Source organism: Nipponia nippon, unplaced genomic scaffold (assembly GCF_047370975.1).
Source record: "Nipponia nippon isolate SJK-2023a ecotype South Korea unplaced genomic scaffold, ASM4737097v1 scaffold_7, whole genome shotgun sequence".
In the NCBI taxonomy this organism is placed as follows: Eukaryota; Metazoa; Chordata; class Aves; order Pelecaniformes; family Threskiornithidae; genus Nipponia; species Nipponia nippon.
The window spans coordinates 22,578,329-22,591,363 of NW_028262391.1; the positions used below are offsets into that span (position 1 = coordinate 22,578,329).

At 43.5% G+C, this 13,035-nt stretch overlaps 1 protein-coding gene across 1 annotated transcript in view; it reads left to right on the top strand.

The window, feature by feature from the left end:
- Positions 1-262: 262 nt before the first annotated feature.
- The window catches only part of SPSB4 (splA/ryanodine receptor domain and SOCS box containing 4), a 186,003-nt gene continuing 173,230 nt past the window's right edge, over positions 263-13,035 (top strand). The window contains exon 1 of the mRNA XM_087738448.1: positions 263-391. The gene's annotated coding sequence lies outside the window, so the exon portion shown is untranslated. The remainder of the gene's footprint in view (positions 392-13,035) is intronic.

Here is a 13,035-nt window from a genome sequence, read left to right on the forward strand (position 1 = left end):
CGCTTCCCATCCTGATCACCCAGGGGAGTTTAATGAATTCCGTGTCGCCTGTTTCCGACGGCCCGCGCCTCCGCGCAGCCTGCCCGGGCAGCCCCGCCCGGGGCTGGGCGCTGCACGGCCCCCGCCGGGGGAGGCCCCTCACGCCGGGTAACGCCAAGCACCCGCGGGCGGGCGGCAACTGCCGTCAGCAGAAGGTGCCTCTTCCCCCGCGGGCACCGCCCGGGCCGCGGCCGTGCCCCCGGGCGGGGCTGCCTCGCCCCGCGGGAGGCGCTAGGACCGGGGGAGCGCGCTCCGCCGCGGCCGTGAGCCCGCCGAGGTGAGGGGAGCCCGGCCCGGCCGTGCCCGGCGGGCCCCGGTGTCAGGCGGCCGCGGACATCGCCGCCCGCGGCGGGTGAGTAACTCCTCCCTGACTGGAAGGGGCATGAAGCCGCGGTGGCCGTCGGGGGGCCCTTCCCGCGGCCTGGGGGCGTTCCCTATCAGGGTGGCCGCGGCCCGGGTAGGCGGTGGCGGGGTGGGGGCTGCTGGGGCTCCACGTCTCCCTCGCCTCAGGCGGCTTCGCGGCTGCCCCGGGGGTGAGAAGGGGGCAGCCGGTCCCGGCTGCCCGGCAGCGCCTCACTGAAGGGGAAGGGGCCCCCGCCGCCCCTCAGGGCGTTTGCCGCCGCCCCCGGCCCCTCAGGCATCGCCGCCCCTCGAGGCGGCCCCAGCCGGCTCTTTCCCCGGCGATTTGCGATTTGCCCGGCGTCCCCTCGCAGCGCCTCGGGGAAGGGGCGGGAGCCGCGCTGCGCCCCGGTCGGCGGCCGGGGTGCGTGGGCCTCCCCCGGCGCACGGAGCTTCCCGGCTGGAGGGCGCCGTCCGCCTCGGCTCTGCCCCCGCGGTGGGCGCCGCTCTGCGGGCTTTGAATGCGAAGGGGTAACGGGGCGATCCGGGGCAGAACGTGCTCCTCTAACGTCGTTGGTCGGGTCGGGTCGGGTCGGGTCGTGCCTTGAGCATCGCTGGCCGCTTTGCTGCCGGCGCCAAGAGCAGTTGCCTGACCGCCACAGGTAATGCCCCGGCGTTACTCGTTCCTCAGGCCGGGATTGCGGTTTTTCCCTTTCTGTCACTAGGGGAAAAAAATAGAAGTTTTTCTGATCCAAAGTCTTGACAGTTGTGTGCTAAGTACCTTCAAAATCTGGGACGAAGATATTTGATACTGCCTATTTAACTACCTTTTTTTAAACTGCACTTTATCAACATTATCTGATTTATTTTCTTCCTGTTTTGCTTTTATTGCTTTCACGTATTAAATAACAATGCCCACACTATCCAAAGTGGCCGATGAGGGTCACTAGTTTTATGCCCTGATGGTAATCCAGTCTGGAAGCAGTAAGGCCACAGCTGGAGCAATGTGGAAGCATCCTTCAGCCAGCACAGGGTTGCCTGAGGAAGTAATGAGTGCTGAAGTGAATTATTTAAATAACACTAATGCGAAGGTTGTGTAGCATTGCCTCATAGTATCACGGGTGACCTCCTTTCAAATGGCTGATAGCATCTCTCTGGGATGGTGTTTTAATGTTCATTCACGCTTGTGGCAAAATGGTGTTTTTGCCACCCCATTTTTCACATAATATTTTATGTACCACTGTTACACGGCACAGCTCAGCGCTTCCTTTAGCATACTGAAGAGATGTACAATTCGATTCATAATTTTCTTCAATCTGCCATCTCCTTAACTTTTTTTGAGTGCTGGACAAGGAAGTTAAATATCTTAAACTTGTACTTTTATGTTGTTTTTCAAGACACAGAACACAAAGGCCTTTAAAGGGAACACACAGGATAAAAGCAAACATTTGTCTCCAGTGTTGCAGATGCATCTTAATAATTCTCGTTTTCATTTTCCTTTTGTCACAAATCTGATACCTGTGAGATCTCAGAGGATCTGGAAGAAGCAGAGACCTCAGTGTGGAGTTGCCTGACCTGGTGTTAAATCCCTTAGAGCCCAGATGACTCTTGAACCATTGAACCCTCTCCCCTTGCTGGAAGGGGTTTTGTGGTGCAAAGAAATAAATCCTTTGGACTTTTGCCTTTCTTTTTTCCCTATGCGTAATAGTCCACGTGCCCATTGCAATGAACGGTTAATGGTGACACCAAGTGTGTCAAAATATGATTCCTTTGTGGAGAGATTCTAATGTTTATTTTAACATGAGTGTATTAAAATCTACATATAACTTACTATCCCGTGGAAGTAAATGTTAAAATCTTGTATTTTGGTAAACACCTCTTTTAATAAATGAAAATTAGGGAATCTTCCTTAAATGATGCCTTATAATAATTTAGATGCTTTTGACCATTAGGACAAAGAGGCTGGTGTCATTGAAGACTTATTCAGACTTAGGCTTACATCCACATTTGACGTTAGCAGCATTTAATCCTTATTTAATTCTGGAAGGCTTTAGAAGTTAAGTGCTGTCACAGAAGAATTTGTAGAGAAGCTCAGCTTCCACTTGTGTTTTGATTCTGAGCTTGTCAAATGAAAAGCAAGTTTCGTCAATCTTCATTGTGGCAGCAGGATCAAACCTGAAGAGGAGAGAGCTGGACTTACTGTGCTCTTAACAAGGATGTTTTACAACCCATGATCATTATGATGCAATGATTATTTACTGAAAAGAAAAAAAGCAGTAGAGAAGTAGGCAGGAATTCTGTTGCTGTTCTGTTATTTTGCAGCGTTTTCACATGAGCAGTTTTGTAGTTGTGCAATATATAAAAAAACCCTGAACAGTACTGTATTGCACTGCTAGTTTCTAGCTTTTTTTAGCACGTGAGGCTGTAAATTCTACTTTCTTGCAGTCGTAATTTCATAAAGATATGTAGTGAATTTCCTAAACTAAGACTAATTTATTTTCCAGATGCAAACCTGGGACCGATGTTTTCTAAATGTTACCTGGTCCTAGAAGAATTTGAATTGACTGGTCAAAGTATCAGGTTAGGTGGCATCAGGCAATAAAACTCTCTTTATTTCAATTACCATTTTGCTTTTCCATGTGCTTGTGTCCTTTGCTTTGGTTTATAAGGTTAGGTTTACCATGTAGACTTGGCTTATTGTATGAGTTTACCAATTGATGATAAAATAACTTAAACTTGCACATTAAACCGGGGTAAAGCAAAGTATTTCAGCTTTCGATCAGAATAAAGTATTTGATTCTGACTTTGAACATTCATGAGTTATCAACTTTTAAAATACCAGTGCTACATCCATTTATCTCTGGGACTTCTTCAGCATTAGAGTTACATAATTCCTGATTTTTCAACCAATACAGTTTCTTAATCTCCACAGAAAAACTTTACATGCAGTTCTGAATGCCTGTTCCAGATGCTGAAGTAGGTGAGAGAGGGACCTCTCCAGCAGTTCAGAGCTGCTTCTGGGAGGGTCAGTTCTGAACGGGATGTATCCATCCAGGAGTTTTAGGTGATTTAACTGAATTACTTTAAATTCACTCTTAATTAGTCTAAGTTAAAGCTCTGTCTCTTTGGTTTGTATTAATTTTAAAAGCGCAAGCTACTTTAATTCTAAATGAGAGCAACCACATTGGGATTTAATAAGCTCACCATTAAGTGTTTTTTGCCTAATCAAAAATGTTGTAAGTTTGTCAATCTAGACAAATGTGCAAATTCTGATGGTGAAAAGGCTGACCCTTGTTAAAACCACTGATAAAGCTTCTAGCAACTTCCCCAAAGTCTCCACCTCGAAGCCTGTTCATTGACCATGTGTTAAGCAGCCATAAGACAGAATTTACATAGGCAATAGTAAGTGTAAAGGACAGTTGATTTTACTTGGAACAGGTGCAATGTAACTCAGCTCTCAGTGCAAGTTTGCCAATTAAATATAGTGGGTTTGCTTCCTGAGGTAAATATTGCTTGTGTTCAAGGCCCTGATTTTTGACTATTTTACTGGGCATGATTCTAATTTCTTTTATATTTGTCTTGTAATAGTCACATGAATTATGTGCTTTCAGTGAAGTTACTCTTGATCTTCTCTTAAGTAAATTCTTAAGAGAATTTCTATCTTGGATCCCCTATCTGTGAGGCAGGCTCTGATAAAATGTACACAGATCTAACTGTGTCTGCGATACCAGTTAAGTACGGTGTATGCCTCCAGTTTGGTCCCATCTCACTATTTTTGGGCACAGCTTCTTATATATGTGATCTGACCAATACAGTAATAGCAAATATTCATTCTGCTCTTCCTAAGCATACTGTGGGTATAATGAGCCTGAGAAACAGCTGGACTAATATCCAACAGTGTGAACAGCAAACATCTTCATCCCAGGGCTTGCAATTTTCATCACTGCAGTAAAGGAGAGATTACTTCAGAGCCACTCCAGCGATGTATGTGAATGGACTCTTTCGTTACATGGGCTTATAGGAAAAATTTGGTCTGTTCCAACTTAATTTAAACATTCCTTCTTCTCAAAACAGCCTTAAAACCAGTAAGTTGGTAAGTCTTCATTTCATCTTTTGACCTTTCATTTTCAAAACTTTGGTGTAGTTATTGTGTTAATCTTTGTTTTGTGCTGTAGCTTACAGCAGATGTTTCCTAAATTATTCTAGGCTCCTGTTCTGGTGCGTTCCAGTAGTCTTCTATTGTGAGATGAACGTCTCTTGACTGTTTTGGTGTGCTCTATTATATGCCTCTTAAACCCAAAAGTGCAATTTCTTTGTAAGAATCTTCTATTGTCTATTTATAAAACTACCATTTAAAACTCTGCTGAGAAACGGTCTGGTCACAGAGTACTAGTAAATAATTACCTATATAGTCTGCAAATGCATTTTAAACATTTGTTGAACACAGTAAGTGTGGAACTTATCAATTATGGTCAAATATGCCCTAGATGCTTCCCTTTTGTCCTTGAAGGAAGCTAGCTTTTTTAGTCTTTCAGCTTTGAGACAAAGGAACAAAATCATTTTATTGGACTACAGTTGTGTTTTATTTTAGCAAATACTATGAGTTCCTGAAAGACCAATTAACCTTAATATAAACTGACTGTGCTGCATATTGCCCTTTGGAAGCTCTGCTGAAGTTTGCTGATGTTTACAGTGGCTGCTCACAATGATAATTAGATGTTAAAGTGATGATCCTTGGACAGCCAAGAGGCTGTAAGGCATTCTCCAGTGGTCAAGGCCCTGTAGAAGGAAAGATGATAACCTGCAATCTGAAGGTGAGGTAGAGCAGTGCTTAACCGATACCCCTCATTTTTATTTTGTTGGCTGAGAATAATATCCACTTTAGAAATAGCTGAATGTTTTCTGATAAGTAGAGAGTGCATTTTTAAAAGGTGGTTAATTAATCATAGGTTGTTTCTTTGTACATTCTAGAAGAATGAAGGCTCGGAAAAGATGGGAGATTTCCAGAGAGACTTCTTAAATCCTGACGAAAACAAAGATTATCTACAATCTGTGTAAATTGTTCTTACAAAAGAAACTCCCTGCTGATTAAAAAGCAGTACTCAGATGGAATTCATGTGAATGTTTTACATTTGCAACTTGCCATGACTGTTTTACCAGCCTTTGTTGTCAACCCTAAGTTGCAAACATGGTAGAAGTTATTTTTGGGTTTTTTTTTTCATTAAATGAAAACCATGTCAGTAATTCTGTTACACTAACAATTACCAAATTTCATGGTAAATGATATTAAGTCTACCTGCATTCAGTTATTCAGGAAAAGGCTAATTGATAGTAGTTCTGTGAAGCTGTTATCATAAAATGGGTGTATGTGAGAGCAGAGTAAAACTTAGTGCAGGATGAATTTGGATTGAAATGCTGTTTATTCTGCTTCAAGGTAGGATTCTGCATGGCATGCTGGCAGTCTGTTCTTTACTATGTAAATCCTTTGTTCTGGAGTTGGCCTCCTCTTGCACAGGTCCGCTTTGCGGTGAGCCTACTTTTGAGGAGTCGTGAGGAGGATAAGCCGATGGGTGCCCTGGCGGCTCACAGGAGGCCATTAATGTGGTTTGGGATGTCAGCTCATTGTCCATGTCGTCTATGGTAGAGCAGCAGACAGAAAGAAGCAATGAGTATGTCTTCATGACGACTCTCTCTCAGGTCTATCACAGAGCATTTAGTGGACAAATGTACTTCAAGTGAAAAGCTGTCCTTTTCATCTAGTCACGTTTTTACATAAGTGATGACTAGTGTCAGAAGTCAGATGCTACAGATATGAAGTAGCTATGATTTTTAATATATTTTCATCTACTTCTCGTTCATTTCCCAATTCATTATGTATTCTGAAGAGTGTTAGCGTTCCTTGTACCTCTGACTTTTCTTACTGTTCCTTTTTTTATTTTTTTTATTAACAAGTCAGACAATCCTATGTCAATTTTGTTAACAAGTCTTTCTGCTACTTAACTAACCTAGTTTAGTCAGTGCTTATTTCTTCTCCCTTTTGCACAAATAGCATAGGTAAATTTGTCCTTCCTTTAATAACTATTATAACACTTTTGGTTTATGCATACCTCTATGTTTGCTTGGTGCCCAGGGAATGTGAGTGGAAGTCAATGGGATGAGGAATGGGACTGCTGTCTGTTCGTGCAGGGAGCCTGATAAGCAGTTCAAAAATACTGTCAAGGGAGACTGGGTTTAACATCGCAGGGTAGAGGTTCCCGTGACAGCAGATCCTATGCAAATTGGGTTTATCCAAAATGCTGCATTAATTCAATTACAGCTTGAATGATGTTTACTTCTGCCTGTAAAGTCAAATAACATGTTATTGACTCTTCCTGGGTAATTTCATGGTTTCTTCTTCCTTCCCTATATCTCACTTGGACAGCTGAAACAGGGTTGACACTTCATCTTGGTTATTTGTTCCGCTGAAAGCAGGGGTGATACTTGCAGAAGAAAATTAGCTGTGTGCACTGTCATCGCAGAGAAATACCATAGTCTTTTTTTCCTTCCTCTGACTTTTTATGCAAGTGGGTGTTTTAATAGAAATTGCTTGGTGCAAGTTTCTCTGTTTAGATAATAACTGGAAGAAAACAAACTGCCTGTGAACTGGCAAGTTTCAGGTGCTTTTCTTCAACACAGTGCTGGCAGTGCAGTCTAGGACATTCCTGGAGTGTGTGGGAGATAACTTCCTGACACAGCTGGTAAGCGAGCCAACCAGGGGAGCTGCCCCACTGGACCTGCTGTTTACAAACAGAGAAGGCCTGGTGAGTGATGTGGAGGTTGGAGGCTGTCTTGGGCTCAGCGACCATGAAATGATAGAGTTTTCAGTTCTGGGAGAGGTAAGGAAGGGGGTCAGCAAGACCGCTACCCTGAACTTTAGAAGGGTGGGCTTTGGGCTGTTCAGGAGTCTGGTTAACAGAGTCCCTTGGGAGGCAGTCCTGAAGGGCAAAGGAGTCCAGGAGGGCTGGACGTTATTCAAGGAGGAAATCTCAAAGGCGCAGGAGCAGGCCATGCCCACGTGCTGCAAGTCGAGCAGGTGGGGGACAAGACCGGCCTGGCTGAACAGAGAGCTTTGGCTGGAACTCAGGAAAAAGAGGAGAGCTTACCACCTTTGGAAGAAGGGGCAGGTGACTCAGGGGGATTACAAGGATGTTGTGAGGATATGCAGGGAGAAGATCAGAAAGGTGAAGGCACAGCTGGAACTTAAACTGGCCACCGCCATTAAAGACAACAAAAGAAGTTTTTATAAATATATCAGTGACAAAAGGAGGGCCAGGGAGAATCTCCCTCCTTTGTTGGATGCAGAAGGTAACCTTGCCATGAAGGCTGAGGAGAAGGCAGAGGTACTTAATGCCTTCTTTGCCTCACTCTTCAATAGTCAGACTGGTCATCCTCGGGTTTTTCAGCTCTCTGAGCTGGGAGATGGAGATAGGATGCAGAGTGAAGTCCCAGTTGTTGAAGACATGGCAGTCACTGACCTGCTCCTCCACCTGGATGCGCAGAAGTCCATGGGGCCAGATGGGATCCACCCGAGGATACTGAGGGAGCTGGCAGAGGAGCTTGCCAAGCCACTCTCCATTATTTATCAGCAGTCCTGGTCAACCGAGGAGGTCCCAGATGACTGGAAGCTAGCAAACGTGGCACCCCTCTACAAGAAGGGTCGGAAGGAGGATCCGGGGAACTACAGGCCTGTCAGCCTGACCTCGGTGCCACGGAAGGTCATGGAGCAGGTCATCTTGAGTGCCATTATGCAGCATGTATGGGACAACGAGGGGATCAGGCCCAGCCAGCATGGGTTTATGAAAGGCAGGTCCTGTTTCACTAACCTGGTCTCCTTCTTTGACAAGGTGACCCACTTAGTGGATGAGGGGAAGGCTGTGGATGTTGTCTACTTGGACTTTAGTAAGGCCTTTGACAGTGTCTCCCACAGCATTCTCCTGGAGAAGCTGGCTGCACACAGCTTGGATGGGTGCACTCTATGCTGGGTTAAAAACTGGCTGGATGGCTGAGCCCAGAGAGTGGTGGTAAATGGAGTCAAATTCAGTTGGTGGCCGGTCACGAGTGGTGTTCCCCAGGGCTCAGTGTTGGGGCCGGTCCTGTTCAATATCTTCATTGATGATCTGGATGAGGGGATCGAGTGCACCCTCAGTAAGTTTGCAGATGACACCAAGTTGGATGGAAGTGTCGATCTGCTGGAGAATAGGAAGGCCCTACAGAGGGACCTGGACAGGCTGGATTGTTGGGCCGGGGCCAACTGCATGAGATTCTACAAGGCTCAGTGCCGGGTCCTGCACTTGGGTCACAACAACCCCGTGCAACGCTGGGGGGAGGAGTGGCTGGAGAGCTGTCTGGCAGAAAAGGACCTGGGTGTGTTGGTTGACAACCACCTGAACATGAGCCAGCAGTGTGCCCAGGTGGCCAAGAAGGCCAGTGGCATCCTGGCTTGTATCAAGAATAGTGTGGCCAGCGGGACCAGGGAGGTGATAGTGCCCCTGTACTCGGCACTGGTGAGGCTGCACCTTGAGTACCTTGGGCCTTGAGTACCTTGGGCCCCTCACTACAAGGACATGGAGGTGCTGGAGCATGTCCAGAGGAGGGCAACGAAGCTGGTGAAGGGTCTAGGAACAAGTCTTATGAGGAGCAGCTGAGGGAACTGGGGTTGTTTAGTCTGGAGAAGAGGAGGCTGAGGGGAGACCTTATTGCTCTCTACAACTACCTGAAAGGAGGTTGTAGCGAGGTGGGGGTCGGTCTCTTCTACCAAGTAACAAGTGACAGGACAAGAGGAAATGGCCTCAAGCTGCGCCAGGGGAGGTTTAGGTTGGATATTAGGAAAAACTTCACCGAGAGAGTGGTCAAGCATTGGAACAGGCTGCCCAGGGAAGTGGTTGAGTCCCCATCCTTAGAGGTATTTAAAGAACGGATAGATGTGGTGCTCGAGGACGTGGTATAGATGGACTTGGCAGTGGTAGGTTAACAGTTGGACTTGATGATCATAAGGGTCTTTTCCAACCTTAACGATTCTATGATTCTGTGATTTATGACCATGTGAGCAAGTGTGATTTCCCCCCCACAGCTAATTGTCCTGTTAGTGGACTGCATGTGGAACTTTCAACCTGTAATTTCTTAATTTTTTATGCTAAACTTTGTTACCGAAGTGTTGTCTGAATGGATGTTTTAATTAGACATGGAAATACCCACCTATGTATCCTTTATTTAGATACAAATGTGTTTGGTGTGTACACACGCAGAGCAAGTATGTCACCTTTATTACAGAAACTTTAAAAATGTTTCTTTTGTTCTTCTGGGATATGTTTGCAAAGTGTGTGCTTTTGTGAAATAGTGCTACATCTTGAGCCATTCCAATACCCTTACTTCTCTTAAAAGTTAGGTTCTTAAAAAACTATATGTGCTTGCAATTATGCACACTGACATAGCTTTACTGGCTCTGGTGTCTTTATCCACAAGTGATTGCTGAGAGCGTGTGGATGTGGAGTTAAGCATGTATAAATTTTGTAGTAATGAAGACAGTAGTAATATCATGTATCCATTTATGTCAGGGGGACTTCCTGCAGAATAAGTTATTTGTGCACCAAGTTATTAGCCTATGTGAATAAAGCTACTAAAATCTTGTCTGTTAAGTGCAAGAGGTGTAAGAATTATGAGTTAATATTCACAGATCAAAATATGTGAAGGTTTTGGGGTTCAAACAAATTACCTCCTGATGCATTTAGATGATTACAATGCATTTATTTACTCCAGAAATATCTGAGCATTCAGATTTAAAAGACCTTTGGAAACCAGAATATAGAAAAAGTTAATGAAAATAAAACATTCACTTCTGAAAACTGTACATCATGAAATATTCATAGTTCTTCTACAGATAGGATATATTTGGTAGAGAGGAATAAAACATTTTGTTGCAGACTTTGCAGCTTGATGTCTGCTGATTAACGTTGGAATGTAATTATTTCACATAATCAGATAGTATAATACTTTGGGATAGCAGATATGTATGGTTTTGACTGAAGAGGTTATTTCATAAAGATGAGGATGTCCTGCCAGCATCCTGTGGGGTCTCTGCTGGTGGCCTAGGATGAGAGTTGGAATAGTACATTACTGTTTCATTTCTTTTACAGATATTTTCATCAAGAGAAACTTTTGCTAAATACTCTGAATATACTCAGTATCCCACCCTGGTTTTGACTCCATTTCTTACTACCACTCATTAAAATGATTTTTAGTAAGATTAATTCTCATGTTTAAAAAATAAGTAATTATTTTTTTTTTTTCTGGGAAGAATGCCCAACTTCAGATGTAACTGCTAATTTAGACTGCTGTTGAATAGAGCCATTAGTCTTACCTGACTTCTTTTCTCTGCTTGTCAGCCCAATTACAGGTTGTCAGTGCCAAAGAATATGCTCTTGTCAGTGGAGTGGAATAGAGGGACCTGTTAGCACCTGCTCTCAACAGAGTTCCTGACCTCTTCTTACTGCTGCACAAACCCGCTTGGTTTTAGAGAAGAGGTTGATCTATATCAAAAATGTCTTATCCCCACTTCTTTAAAATTGTGTTCGCTGTATGTTAGAATAGAATATTGTGTCACTTCAGGTGGGGAAATAAGATGTTTAATCACACTTTCTTGTATCTTGTGTTGTTGTTTACTGATGCCATTTTTTTCCTCTCCTGTAATCTACATGGCAACAAACTATACTGAAACAAATGTTCTAAGAATGCATTTATTTTGCTACTCCAAAGGAAATTGCAGTACAGCTAATTTGCAAATGAATATATTTAAAAATTCTTCTGTTCAAATCTTGTAGTATTGATCTCACAAGCCAGTCTAAGAGCCACGTCCTTGTTCAAGGTATTCTTTTGAACAAGGAGAAAAAGTGAAGAGGCGGTAATTGCATCAGTGATTATCTGTAGTTAATTTGAAACGCTTCCAAAAACACCTTAAAAGGCTTCTGAAAATCAGGAGGACCTGGGGATAAAGTACCAAAGTTACTTGTGAAAATGGCACTTAGGAACCTGGAACATCTGGAAGGCAGACTTCTGAAGGTGCTTGTATAACCTTCAAAAAGGTTTTGGCACAGCATTGTAAAACCAGAATTAATTTCCCCAACCGTGGACTGTAAAATCATTTGTACATACCTAGAAAAGTATAAAATGTAAACTCTGTCGTCTTTATGCCTTTCTTTGTTTCCGAGCTATCTACAGGCTGATCATGGATGCATTCAGAGTTACTAGAGTTCAGTGGACTGTGGGTTTTTTGCAGAAGAAAGGAAGGAGAAGGGAGTCTGTATTTTTTGGTCATGTTCTTTTGTTCCTCACTTAGCTTCCTTCTTTTATGTCTTCTGATAAGCATCTTAAACTGAACATTCCTAATGAACGGACTGAGTTAAACTGAATATTCGTAATGAACTGACTGAGCCTCAGGTGCTAGATGTTCCTGTGGTTGCTGGTGAGCCCGCTTCCTTTAAATAGTCTGAAAGAGATAAGTAATCCAGTCTGCTGACTCTGGTAAGACTGCTGTGTAAGTTCATGCTAAGTTCATGCAGTTCATTCAGTTAAGTTCATTCAGCAGAAGTTAGGGCATTAAATACATAATAATTCTGAGCTGTCTGTGGCCCAGCACTGGAAAAACAAGTGTTATTCGTTTTTAAAATAAATATCAATCTTGTATTATTTTATCAGATAAACAATAAAGTCCTTAGCAAAATGAGTGTGTGTTTATTGGAAATTAGTATATATGTGAAACTAAAGCTAGTTCTGTTTAGGACTGTTAATCTAGCAAATTTTTATTTACCATATACACTCCCTGCGGTAGAAAGGAAAGCAGTGCATATGGTGCATTCCTGTTACCTTGAGGTACATTTTAAAAATAACGGTTATTTTCATGGAAGTATAAAGTTTTATAATCCCTATATTTGACCATTTATTTTTAATGAAACAGATGTGCTGTTAATGCTTTGCTGTGAATGTGGTGACAGTAAGACAGCAATAGTCATGGTGAGTTGTTATGTATGTGTGTTGGGGCAGAAAATATGTTCAGAGCATGTTGTATTGGTTCCTTCTACTTGGTTGCCTGCCTCAGATTAGTTTTTAAATGTTCCTTTGTTCAACCACTTTTTCCGAAAATTATATTCTGTATGCTCTGTGCTACTTTGTATTGTATCATTCCTGTTAATCTGTTGACTATTGACTATTGAAGAATAGGAGGTGAGGGGACCTTGCTCAGAGTTTTAGAAAATAACTGCTGATTTTGGCCTTTGCTTTTTTAGGGCACAAGTGATACCTTCTGTGGGGCCTGGCTGGTTTCTTTCCCGTGGGCCTCTTCTTGTCAGTTTTAAAAACTTCATTGGGAGTTCGAGGTTATCCCAAGCACTTGGGGGGGGGAACTTGTGGTGATGTATACTCAGTTGGGTGTGGAAGGACTACTTATCCAATGAGACTATCTGGCCTCAAATATTACAGGCTTCATAAAACTATGTATTTGTTAATGAACATTATAAAAGTAAGTATTTTGTTTTGGAGACTTGTCCATCTCTAGTGGGTTGCACCTGGCTGGATGCCAGGTGCCCACCAAAGCTGCTCTATTGCTCCCCCCCTCAGCTGGAGGGG